Here is a 13,522-nt window from a genome sequence, read left to right as displayed (position 1 = left end):
GTCAAGACCCGCTGGTCTGGAGTCAGCGGAGGACCCTGGAACAACTCTCGGCCCTGCGATCCCGGGTTTTTGCAGCAGCTGGGACCCAGCGCTCACCGGTTGTCATCCGCTCCCGATGCCCTGAGCTAAGTACGACTAGGGGTAATATGGGAGAGCTTCAAAACGCGGACGGGGATGTAGCTCAGTGGTAGAGCGCTTGCTTTGCATGTATGAGGCCCCGGGTTCGATCCCCGGCATCTCCAGCATTCTTTTGCACAGCCAATTTTTATTCTCGATTTTCCTTTCAAATTTTGAAATCCAGCGTGTTCGCAGAGCGCCAGGAAAAACCCAGAAGGTAGAGTCTGCGGGGTGGAGAAAGACCGCGGCGGCCCCTGCCCTCCTCTGGGCCCCATTAATTGTCTTTAAAAATCCACACGGTGAGAGCTCCAGTGGCGTCAGGATGCACGTTTTTCCATCTCCTTGCCGTGAGCTTCATCGCGGGTAGAAAATGGCTTGATCGCTGGTAGGGTAGAAGGGGCAGGAAACGGACTAAGTGGGAGGGACAGTCAGGCAGGAACGGCAGAGTTTGAATTTCCCGGGAGCCGAGGCTCTTCAGTAGTTTTATCACACTCCAAATAAATCCAAGTTCAAACCCACAGTTGAATATGGTCCGAATGTAATCTAGAATGAAAAATTCTTCAGCCGGAGTTTCCGGACGCCCGGCTAGCTCAGTCGGTAGAGCATGAGACTCTTAATCTCAGGGTCGTGGGTTCGAGCCCCACGTTGGGCGCACTTGGTCGTTTTACTCCTACATCTGCGATTACTGGCCATACGTGAAAATATTATAAGCCGACCAACCCTTAGGAAAATAATCTGCTCTGAAGCCTTCTGTGTGTGAAATACCCTTGTAGGCGCTGCACGTTCATTACCCATTATCTAGCAGTACAGTTAGGGTTTCAAACTGTGGTAAAATATGCCCAACAAAATTTACCACTTTTTAACTGTACAGTTCTGTAGCATTAAATACGTTTAAATCGTTGTGCATCAATCTCCTTTTTCATGTTTCCCAGATAAAACTCTGAACCCATCCAACACTAACTCTCCCTTCCCCTCTGCCCACAACCGCTGACAACCACCATTCTACTTTCTGTGTCTATGAATTTGACTCCTCTAGATACGTCATGTAAGATGAATCGTGCAATATTTCTTTTTTTAATTGTCTTATTTCACTTAATGTCTTCAAGATTCATCCTTACTGTAGCATGTGTCAAAATTTCCTTCCTTTCCAAGCTGATTAGCATTCCACACTGCACGTATATACCACATGATCCATTCATCCGCCAATGTACACTTGCTTCCTTCCTCCTTTTGGCTACTGTGGATAATGCAGCTATGAACATGGGTGTACGAATATCCGTTTGAGTTCAGGTTTAGAGTACACATCACAAAGTTAAATTACTGGGTCATATGGCATCTCTATGTTTTTAAGGAAGTGGCATACCATTTTCCACAGAGGTTACATACACCACAAAATGAGCTTTAAAAAACATCTTTCGGCCAGGCGCGGTGGCTCAGGCCTGTAATCCTAGCACTTTGGGAGGCAGAGGAGAACGGATCACGAGGTCAGCAGATCGAGACCATCCTGGCTAACACGGTGAAACCTCGTCTCTACCAAAAATACAAAAAAACTAGCCGGGCGAGGTGGCGGCGCCTGTAGTCCCAGCTACTTGGGAGGCTGAGGCAGGAGAATGGCGGGAACCCGGGAGGCGGAGCTTGCAGTGAGCTGAGATCGCACCACTCACTCCAGCCTGGGCAACAGAGCGAGACTCCGTCTCAAAAATAAACAAACAAAACAAAAAAACAATACAATACAACAACAAAAAATCTTTTGACCGGTCACGCCAGTAATCTCAGCACTCTGGGAGGCCGAGGCGGGTGGATCACCTGAAGTCAGGAGTTGGAGACCATCCTGGCCAACGTGGTGAAATCCCGTCTCTACTAAAAATACAAAAATTAGCTGGGCGTGGTGGCGGCGCCTGTAATCCGGGCTACTCGGGAGGCGGAGGTTGCAGTGAGACGAGATCGTGTCACTGCACTACAGCCTGGGCGACAGAGCAAGACTCTGTCCCCAAAAATAAAAAAAAAAAAAATAATAATAATAATAAATGCAAACGGGCGTTTTGGTGGACGCCTGTAATCTCAGCTACTCGGGATTCTGAGGCAGGAGAATAACTTAAACCCGGGAGGCAGAGGTTGCAGTGAGCCGAGATGGCGCCACTGCCTGGCGGACAGGGGGGTATTTCATCTAAAAAAAAAAATTTATTTCGGCTGAGCGTGGTGGCTCATACCTGTAATCCCTGCACTTTTAGGAGGCCGAGGTGGGAAGGTTGCTTGAGGCCAAGAGTTCAGGACCAACCTGGCCAACTACCTAGCCAGACCCTCATCTTTAAAATAAAAATTAAAGAACATTAAATAATAAAACAGAATTCAGTGAAAAGTGTTTAACTCCCCCTTAGGTGACAATTTCAATTTTATATTTTTGTACATATTCTTCCAGAAATTTTGATGCAAGTATAGTTTTTTGGGGGATGGGGGAAGGCGGGGGACAGAGTCTCTTAATCTGCCACCCAGACTGGAGCATAGTGGGAGATCTTGACTCACTGCAACCTCCGCCTCTCAGGTTCAAGCAACTCTCCTACTTCAGCCTCCCTAGTAGCTGGAGTTACAGGCATGTGCCACCATGCCCGGCTAATTATGTATTTTTAGCAGAGACGGGGTTTCTCTATGTTGGTCAGGCTGGTCTCCAACTCCCTACCTCAGGTGATCTGCCCGCCTTGGCCTTCCAAAGTGCTGGGATTACAGGCATGAGTCATCGCGCCCGGTCTATTTCGAAGATCTTTCTATTTCAAAACATAGAAAATATCCTCAATCTTTTTTTACAGCTGCACCATATTCCACTGTAGATGAATCATCTTTTATTTAACAGATGACTTATGGATGGGCCTTTACATTGTTTCCAATTTTTTTGTTCTTACGATCAGTGCTACAGTTAAGCATGTAGCAACTGTCATTGTGCACTTTTGCACTTTTATCTGTGGAGGTAATTGCCAGAAGTGAGATTTGTTGCATCCAGGTTTATGTGCAAGTAGTTTTGTAAAAATAGATAAATCACCCTGCTACAGAACCTAGTCTGATATGACCTCCCACTAGCCATGAATGAGATTGCCTATTTCTCCACGGTCTTGGGGGAAATGGGCTGCCTGGACAACAAATTTAAACACGTGACTCCCCCACTTAAAATTGCTGGAGTCCTTCACTGTCTGCCTACAGGATAACACCCACTGAAGGGCCTACAGGGCACCACCTGGCAGGGAGAAGGACCCTCCCCGGCCCCTTTACATCACACAGGAACGTACTCAGATAGAAGATTTTGAAGAGTACAGTGTCACTTTCATTTATGGTTCTTAACCCAATTCTGTACGACAGCGTTGTTTTCTCTTTTCAGGCCTGTTTCTGAAGAGGCTATCCTGTTCTCTTCACTTGCAAAGCCAGGACACCATTAGAAAGGCCTGCTCAGTTATTTCTTACACTGCACATCTTCTTCCTTGGACAGGAAGAACCCAACCAGACATAAGAAATAAAATGTATATGTCATTTTCCATTTGGTCTTGGTGTCCTGTGGGGCATGTATAGATTATTAGAGCACAGATGTGTTTGCTGAAGTGGTCTACAAGAATCATTACATATAATTTATATGTAAATTATTAATCAACCTTTTCTGAATGTTTTCATTTAAAAACCTCATTTGAAACAGAAAATTATCTTCAGGCTTAATATATTCATGGCTGTTACCTAATCTAACTAGTCTAAACATATTCCAATATCTCTTTCTTTTTTTTTAAATTTTTTTTATTTTTTGAGAAGGAGTCTCGCTCTGTCACCCAGGCTGGAGTGCAGGGGCGCCATCTCGGCTCACTGCAAGCTCCGCCTCCCGGGTTCACGCCATTCTCCCGCCTCAGCCTCTGAGTAGCTGTGACTACAGGCGCCCGCCACCACGCCCGGGTAATTTTTTGTATTTTTGGTAGAGACGGGGTTTCACCGTGTTAGCCAGGATGATCTCGATCTCCTGACCTCGTGATCTGCCCGCCTCGGCCTCCCAAAGTGTTGGGATTACAGGCGTGAGCCACCGCGCCCGGCCCCGGTATCTCTTTCTTTAGCAATCACTGATTTCTCTTTACTGAACTTGAGGAAGTCATTCTTCTAGGATCTCTGTGGTAGCATCAGGCGAGATGGCTCAGCTGCCATCAAATGCTCACCTCACTGTTTCATTGCTGTTTATATCATATCACATTGGATTAAAGGTGCAAGTCCCTCAGGTAGAAGGCAGGCGTCAGTCACATGCTGGTGTCTGGGGAATGTGAGTTTCAGGCAAGAAGGAAGCTGAAGTGTCAACTAGAGCAACCTAACTCTGGAGGACTGCCTGAAAAAGGAAGAGTGGCCAAAAAGATGACCCAGAATGGCCCGTTCTTCCATTCTGTGTTGGGACCAACTGGAGTAGAGCCACAGGATATTCTGGGAAATGTCCCTGCTTATCACTGTCATTTGAGATGTTTAGTATCTAGGGGTGATGGGGGCGCTTCTGAATATAGAAAAGAATACATGCTTGCTTTGTGATTAATATTCAATTTACTGGAGTTGTAAATGTTAAGGTCTAGTTTTTCTGAATACTTTAAATTCAGCTTACAGATTTTTTTTTTTCTATAAAGTTATCAATTTTTGAAACAACAAGAACAATCTCTTTCATCAGTTCCCTCATTAACTAACTTTCATTAACTAAGGCTGTCAAATGGAGGCATTCTGAACGGCTAAGCAATTGGTAAATGTCACTTATACATTTCAAATCACAATTATGAATTTTATATTTATGAAACCTCATTGGCTGGGCAAGGAGGCAGGAGACTCAGGGATTAGGTCATAGCTGGCAGTGGAGAGCTGGTATCCGAACTTCATTTGCTCTTACAGACTCCCTGCTTTAACCAGTAACCCATAGCACCTTCAGAAATCCTGGGAGTATAGTTTATTTGAAATCTTCTGAATAAAGCTATGTACTCATTTATCTATCTTTCACAGTCCTGCACTGAGGCCTTACTGTGTACCTTGTTAGCCTCGGGGTCCGGTAAGATCGCAGATCCAATGTCCTCCACTCATTTTCAATCTGTTTGCAAAAATAAAAAAACAGCAACTGGTGTGGGTGGAGTCATGAGAATGCATATTCAAGGAAGTAGAGCTGTGGCTCCATACCTCCCCACATCCACGGTCTTCCCTCTTAATCTCACCAGTCTCACTCCTACTTCAGAGTCTTTGACCTTCCTCCGCTTCCTCTCTCCCAAAACCTCTTCTCCAAGATCTTTGGAAGGCTGCCTCTCTCTTTTTCTGGCTCAGCTCAGTGTCACCTGTTCTGCTGCCTCTTTCCTGGCCCCTCTCTATAATGCCTTCTTCTGTTGACCTGCCACTCTACCACATTGCCCTCTTTAACTTCGTGGCAGCCCTTATCCCTCACTGAGGTGGTTTCTGTATCTGCCTGTTGTTTGTTATTTAAATTGCCTGTCAGAAAGTGAACTCCAGGAGGGCAGGGACCTGATCTATCCCTTTTTACTGCAATATAAATGACTGAATAAATGAGGTGTCATTTTAACAGTGCACACCACAGGTTGGTTTCGAGGATGCAAGGAATCAGTGCAAGTCTAGCACATAGGACAATGCCTAGAATGGTGGTGTGCGCCTTTAACCTCGGGAGGGCTGAGGCAGGAGGATTGGATTGCTTAAGCCCAAGAATTCAAGGTCAGCCCTAGCAACATAGGGAGACTCTAGACTCATAAAAGAAAATAAAAGATAAATAAATAAAAGGACCATACCTAGTCCCTAGTAAGGGCTCAATTAATGAGATTTGTAACTGTTACTACGATTCCCTAAAGCTCAAAGGGTTATAGAGTATCAGAACAGCCACAGTGAAAGGGAGACAGTCAGTGATGTGACTGTAGAGGGGCAGTCCATGAGATCTATGAGGATCAGAAAGAAAAGAGCCAGTGGGTTGGAGATGGTTGGAGACAGGGATAAAACAGGAATGATGGGAGAGTGAGAGTTGCTGAAGCTGGGAGATGCCTATTTGGAGTTTCATCACACCTTTCTCTCTAAATGTTGAGACAAGATCACGCTCTGCTACCCAGGCTGGGGTGCAGTGGTGCTATCTTGGCTCACTGCAGCCTCTACCTCCTGAGCTCAAGTCATCCTCCCACCTCAGCCTCCTGAATAGCTGGTGTGGCACACGCCTGGCTAATTTTTTTTTTTTTTTTTTTTGTAGAAAATATTCTGTATTTTCTACTTTAAAATAGAAAAAAAGAGAGAAAATAATTTTGTGTTTTTTGTTTTGTCATGTTGCCCAGGCTGGTCTCAAACTCCTGGGCTCAAGCAATCCACTCACCTTGGCCTCCCAAAATGCTGGGATTATAGGTGAGAGCCACCATGACTAGCCTACAATTGGCTTTTGAGTGAGAGGTTAAAGATCTAAGTAGAGGCCGGGCACGGTTGCTCATGCCTGTAATCCCAGCACTTTGGGGGGGCGGGGGGGCGGGGGGGGGGGGGCAGATCCTGAGGTCCGGAGTTCGAGACCAGCCTGACCAACATGGTGAAGCCCCGTCTCTACTAAAAATACAAAAATTAGCCGGGCATAGTGGCAAGCGCCTGTAATCCCAACTACTCAGGAGGCTGAGGCAGGAGAATCCCTTGAACCCGGGAGGCGGAGGTTGCAGTGAGCGGAGATCCCGCCACTGCACTCCAGCCTGGGCGACAGAGCAAGACTCCTCTCAAAAAAAAAAAAAAAAAAGAAAAAAAAAAAATCTAAATAGATAATCTGGTAAGGAAATGATGTTGTTTATTTGAAAAAAAAAAAAAAAAAAAAAAGGCCTGGTGCGGTGGCTCACGCCTGTAATCCCAGCACTTTGGGCGGCCAGGCTGGTGGATCACAAGGTCAGGAGTTGGAGATCAGCCTGACAAATACGGTGAAGCTCCGTCTCCACTAAAAATACAAAAATTGGCTGGGCGTGGTGGCGGGCGCCTATAGTCCCAGATGCGCGGGAGGCTGAGGCGAGAGAATCGCTTCAACCCAGGAGGTGGAGCTTGCAGTGAGCCGAGATTGTGCCACTGCACTCCAGGCTGGGCGACAGAGCAAAACCCTGTCTCAAACAAAACAAAACAAAAAGCAAATATCTAGCAAAGCTGCAAGTAAATAGAAACTTCGATGTGAATTCGCCTCCTTCAAACTATTTCTCTAGGGTACCTGAGAGTGAAGGAGCCAGGAGTTCTGACTCCACGCACTGTCCTGGTACCCGGAGTGGGCTCTTTTATTCTTCACTGAAAAAAAACCCCTCAAACTTCCTGAATATTTTCCTGCATCATAGGGTAGAGGAAGCATAGACAGGCCAAAGCAGAATTTGGAAACGGGTGCTTTCAAATAGTCAGGATAATACTGAAAGAACAAACAGCCATGGCAAAGGGGCGCCCGCCAACACGCAGCTGCAATTCAAGCATCAAAAAGGGAGTAATAGCACTGAGTTCCAGTTAATTGAAACAAGATGAATTCAGGAAAGCTGTAAAGCCGTAAAAGCCATAACGACAAGGTGGCATTGTGTAACCTAAAGCCAGCCACAGTGGCTGAGACCTGTAGACCAATCAACTTTGGGAAGTCTCTGGCAGGATCTTTTGAGGCCACCATCCACTCCACCTTTCTAAAATAGATACAGCATATATAATATAAATATATAATATACTTATTTATATAATAAATATGTAATATAGTCATTATGTAATAAATTTATTATTACATAATGAATATATAATGTATTTGTTATTTATGTAATATATTTATTATTTATGTAATAAATATATAATATATATTTTATAATATGTATAATATCTATTTAGAGACGTGGAGGGGTCCTTGGTCTCAAAGGGTCCTCCCAGAGGATCCTCCTGAAACTCCGTCTCCAACAAAGAAACAAATGTATATATATCTGAGACGGAGCGGAGTTTCGCTCTTGTCACTGGAGTGCAATGGCACGATCTCGGTTCGCTACAACCTCCACCTCCGAGTTTCAAGCGACGATTCTCGTGCCTCAGCCTCCCAAGTAGCTGGGATTACAGGTATGCGCCACTGCGCCCAGCTAATTCTGTATTTTTAGTAAGACGGGGGGGGGTTTCACTATGTTGAGCAGGCTGGTCTCCAACGCCTGACCTAAGGTGATCCACCCGCTTCGGCCTCCCAAAGTGCTGGGATTACAGGCGCAAGCCACCGCGCCCCGCCCGTTTCTAAATATTTTTAAACATGTAATTCGAAATATGACTCCAAAGAGACTGTTTCCTGTACATCTTGTTGCCCCGCCCAGCTAGTTGGCTGATGTTGACTGTGTTGCTTTGCTTTGAATTTGCTTCACAATTTACTTTGCTTTCCACAAGGAAGACCAATGAGAACTGTCTTACGTTAGTTGAGGCACAGGGCAAAATACACTTAGAGGAGAGTGGCAAAGGACTGAGTGATGGTCCCGGCCTCCCAGAGTCCCAGTGGCCAAGGAAATGCAGAAGGCACTCTGTCAGCAAAGTACAGACTCACTTCAAATCAGTCAGTTAAACATGACAGGAGTGCGAGGGCGGGTGGGCGGGGAAGGGGTGAGGAGGAAGAAGTTGGGCCAGGGAGAACACTCTGGGAGAATTCTCCTGCATGGGGTCTGTAATTCCAGGATGACTACCGGACTTTCTGATGCGTAAATTCTGGGACGATATACAATTACAATTAAGTGTGAAAGGGCAGTGATAAAGAAATAGGCATGACATTGATATTTTCTGTGAACGTTATGCTAATGCTATCCCAACAAGTTTTGCCATCACGGGACTCTGCTTTGATTACGCTTTATCTGCATTTAAAATGTATAAAACGTTAAAGAGAATTTTGGGTTTTGCCACTTTTCCTTTTTTTTTTTTTTTTTAAACAGGCTGTGTGCCCAGGCTGCAGTGCGGTGGCGCGATCGTGGCTCACTGCAGACTCGACCTAGGATAGTAACTGGAACTACAGGTATGCACCACCACGCCCGGCTAATTTAAAAAATATATATATATATTTTTTTTTTTTTCTAGAGATGGGGCCGGGGGCGGGGGCGGATGGGACAGTCTCACTATGTTGCCTAGGCTGATCTCGAACTCCTAAGCCCAGTTTCCGAGTAGCGGGGGCTACAGGAGCGCGCTGACACTCCCGACCCTTGCTTTGCCACTTAGATGTTGCATTTATTTGACTTTCACGTCGGGCAGAGGTGCTGGGAAAGAGGCGGCTGGGCCCCTGCGTAAGTGTGCCGGTGCGGTGCGAGAAAGCTGGAGGCCCGTTTTCCAGACGGGGAAACAGCCCGCGCTGCCGGGGCGCACGGCACGCGGTTTCCCCAGGCTTCTGTCCCGTCAGGAGCGCTGTACTAGGGATCCCGACCGCCGCTCCGGCTGCTTCTCTGAAGCCTTTGCAGCCTTTTCCCTGCGATTGCCGAAGCCGCCCCCTGGGGAGCGGGCTCCCAACTCACCTGCAGCGTCCCACGGCCCGAAGGCGACGCGCTGCGAGTGAGGACGGGTGCAGAGGGAGGCCGACGGTGACGCCTCGGAGGGGCAGATGGTCCTCTTGACTGCCCTGCACCGCCACTGCGGACACAAAAGCCGTGTCCGGCCTGCACTGGGGGCACGCGCCGGGAGCCGGAGCAGGCCACGCGGATGCGAGCCGCGGGGGTGGTCCCGCGGAGGAAGGGTGGTGGCAGGCGCGAGAAGCCAGCGGGGTGGAAAGTCTCAGCCTTGCCCGCGCTCACTGCGGAGGGGTGAGAGCCAGCACTCCCCCGCCGCGCGACGCCGCTGGCGTGGGGGTCTGCACCAGTCTGGCTTGCCTTAGAACTCGCTGGAACCCCGCTTTCCACTCAGTCACCGGCAGTCCTCGGCCCGAACCAGCCTGTGTTTCAGTTGAATTTCTCTGTGCCCCATTTCTTTTCCGTTCCCTGTCCTTTTGCTCCGTCTCACATGTTCCACCGCCTTATGTGACCTGTCCGTGCCTCAGTGGCCTCATCTGTAAACAGCCCTCCCAGAATGGTTAGGTTTCTCTGCAGGAAGCCCAGGGCCACACCTGCAGACCACTTCATGTGTGGTACACGTTGTAGTTATCGCCGTCACTATTGGCCTTCCGGTGCACACCTTCCCCGGCCTGAATTTGCAACCCGAGACTTGTTGCACTTTTCCATCGTTCATCTGTCATTTCGTGGCATTCCCGGGCGGCTGACTGTATTTGATCCGTCGGGACTTTGCAGGCAGACCCTAATAATGACCAGTAAGACCACGTGCTTCTCACCCTGGTATTGTAGATGTAGACGTGGAACACACCGGTTCAAGTTACTTGGCAATGGATTGGAAAATCCAGCCGCTGTATAAGTGTAGTAAAATTTGCGAACGTTTATACACGGCAGACTCCACATTCTTACTTTTTTAAGATGGAAGGAAAAATTCACTTTGCTGTTCCCGCCCGGTTTCGAACCGGGTACCTTTACGCGTGTTAGGCGAACGTGATAACCACTACACTACAGAAACCAACGGCTATCGCGTTCTCTATGATTTTTATAAGTGTTAAAGTCAGCATCCAGGTGTCAGCTTCACCCATTGAGTCACGGCCTTCAGATCCATTCTTCCTCAGAACGCCAGTCTTCTTGTGGCCCTGCGTAACGGTGTTTGTCAAACTGTAAAGCGTGACCTCTAAGGGTACCCCAGTAACCTCCAGCAATTAAAAGCAAAACAAAGTCGGGCGCGGGGGCTCACGCCTGCAATCCCAGCACCTAGGGAGGCCGAGATGGGCGGATCACGAGGTCAGGAGTTCGAGACCATCCTGGCTAACACGGTGAAACTCTGTCTCTACTAAAAATACAAAAAACTAGCCGGGCGAGGTGGCGGGCGCCTGTAGTCCCAGCTACTCGGGAGGCTGAGGCAGAAGAATGGCGTGAACCCCAGAGGCGGAACTTGCAGTGAGCCGAGATCGCGCCACTGCACTCCAGCGTGGGCGACAGAGCGAGACTCCGTCTCGAATAATAATGATAAACAAAACAAAACAAAAAACTAGCGAGCATCGCGGGAGGAAATGTGGGGAAAAGAGAGATCAGACTGTTACTGTGTCTGTGTGGAAAGAAGTAGACATAAGAGACTCCATTTCGTTCTGTATTAAGTAAAATTCTTCTGCCTTGAGATGCTGTTAATCTGTAACCCTAGCCCCAACCCTGTGCTCGCAGAGACATGTGCTGTGTTGACTCAAGGTTTAATGAATTTAGGGCTATGCAGGATGTGTTTTGTTAAAAAAGTTCTGGAAGGAAGTATGTTTGTTAAAAGTCATCACCATTCTCTAATCTCAAGTACCCAGGGACACAAACACTGCGGAAGACCGCAGGGACCTCTGCCTAGGAAAGCCGGGTATTGTCCGAGGTTTCTCCCCATGTGACAGTCTGAGATATGGCCTCGTGGGAAGGGAAAGACCTGACCGTAAAGGGCCTGCGCTGAGGAGGGTTAGTGAGAGAGGAAGGCCTCTTTGCAGTTAAGAGGAAGGCGTCTGTCTCCTGCTCGTTCCTGGGCAATGGAATGTCTCGGTGTAAAACCCGATTGTGTGTTCTATTTACTGAGATAGGAAAAAACCACCTTAGGGCTGGAGGTGAGACGTGCTAGCGGCAATGCTGCTCTTTAACGCTCTGAGATGTTTGTGTAGCTGCACAGGAGGCACAGCACCTTTCCTTAAACTTATTTATGACACAGAGACCTTTGTTCACATGTTTCATGTTTTCCTGCTGACCCTCTCCCTGCTATTACCCTATTGTCCTGCCACACCCCCCTCTCCGAGATGGTAAAGACAATGATCAATAAATACTGAGGGCCTCAGAGACCAGTGCCAGCGGGCGCGGGTCCTCCCTATGCTGAGCGCGGGTCCCCTGGGCCCACTTTTCTTTCTCTATACTTTGTCTCTGTGTCTCTTTCTTTTCTCAGTCTCTCGTCCCACCGACGAGAAACGCCCACAGGTGTGGAGGGGCAGGCCACCCCTTCAAGGAAAGGCAGATGTACCTTCCAAGGCTTCAGGCTGGATACGCTTCCCTACTGGTTCTTTTTCTTCCAGGGAAGACAGCCAGAGGTTTTAATTTTCACATAATTTGTGCTCTAGGGACAGTAATGACAGAGAGGATTGAAAAAATGCAAAATGCATTCAAAACACACGATATTTGAATATATTTTGTTAAAATGTAAATTAAAGTAAATGTAAAAATCAAAAAGTGAAATTTCTATGTCCTTTCAAAAATTATTTATTCTATGAATTATGCATAAGTATTAAAATAAAGGACAAAATATAAATTAATGAATATAAAATTTTAAGTCAGTTTTAAAAAATAAATCTGAAATTTTTATTACTTTTTAAGAGTTCAATGAAAAATTTTAGGTATTTTTATAAAAATAGAACTTGTGAATCCTAGCATCCAAGGTGCGTACGTATGTAGAGTTGGAATGACGCTTAACGCCTGTCATATGGAGATTGGCATATATGTAAATTTAAAAGTAGCGATTGCTTAATATTGTGAAAAGTTTTTCCGTCCCCACGCCTAATTTCCGAATACCTGGAGAGCTTGGAAGGGAGGCACAGTCCTGCTGATCAGGGATCCTTGCTGCCTCTGTGACCCCGAAGGCCCGCTCCATTCTGCGCAGGGCGGGAGTCCTTCTTGTGTGAGTCTGATTCTCCGGTCAAGGTCACCATGGGCCTCCAGGAGGCCCAATCCATGGATGCCTTCTCTTACCAGACCATGTGCCGAACTGGAAGCTGCCAATCTCCTTTGCACTGCGGCACCCTCGGCCTGGGTGGACGCTTCGCTGCAGGCTTTTCTCCCATCCCGACTCCGCCTCCGAGCGCCCGAGGCTGACAGTGGAGCTCCACATCGGCTTGCAGCAGGACCCACACCTTCACTCCGTCTCTGGTTCCAGCAAGAACTGTTCCCCCAAGCTTCAGATCCACGCGTGTCTTGGGCGGTTTTTGCAGATATCGCACAACATCTAACGCCCAACCTGTTCCAGACCTAAGTCATTGTTTTTTCCTTCCTTCCCCTCCCGCATCCTCAGCCTGTGATCTCGATTGTGGAACTACCCAAATCTTTCGCCGTTGCAAGCCATGCATCCGGCTCCTTCACCTGCGTCTCCCTCTGGCTACCGCCTCCTGTATGGACCAGGCCTGTGTCCTTCCAGCCCCTCTCCCACAGTCTTACTCCCACTCATACTCCCTGTTTGCATCATTCCTGAAGGAACCCCCTGAAATAGAAATCAGAGTGAGTCCCTCAGTCTCCCCAGGCCCCATCACCACAGGGTTTGGGAGGAGGCCAAACATCCCAACAGGTTCCATGTGTTTGTCCTGCTTCTCTGAGTGTTGAACGCTTGCCGCCTTTGTGCCCGGAGCAGCTTGGGT

General features: G+C 47.6%; 3 non-coding genes across 3 annotated transcripts; 2 read left to right on the top strand and 1 right to left on the bottom strand.

Annotated features, from left to right (window-relative positions):
• The first annotated feature begins 170 nt into the window (after nucleotides 1-170).
• Nucleotides 171-242, top strand: TRNAA-UGC (transfer RNA alanine (anticodon UGC)). Its single transcript has one exon. It is a non-coding gene; the product is annotated as a tRNA-Ala (tRNA).
• Nucleotides 243-696: 454 nt separating this feature from the next.
• On the top strand, nucleotides 697-769 carry TRNAK-CUU (transfer RNA lysine (anticodon CUU)). Its single transcript has one exon. It is a non-coding gene; the product is annotated as a tRNA-Lys (tRNA).
• Nucleotides 770-10,561: 9,792 nt separating this feature from the next.
• TRNAV-AAC (transfer RNA valine (anticodon AAC)) lies at nucleotides 10,562-10,635 on the bottom strand. Its single transcript has one exon. It is a non-coding gene; the product is annotated as a tRNA-Val (tRNA).
• Nucleotides 10,636-13,522: the final 2,887 nt, after the last annotated feature.

The sequence above is a fragment of the Chlorocebus sabaeus genome, chromosome 23 (genome assembly GCF_047675955.1).
Source record: "Chlorocebus sabaeus isolate Y175 chromosome 23, mChlSab1.0.hap1, whole genome shotgun sequence".
Taxonomy (NCBI): domain Eukaryota; kingdom Metazoa; phylum Chordata; class Mammalia; order Primates; family Cercopithecidae; genus Chlorocebus; species Chlorocebus sabaeus.
This window is presented reverse-complemented; position numbering and strand designations above follow the sequence as displayed.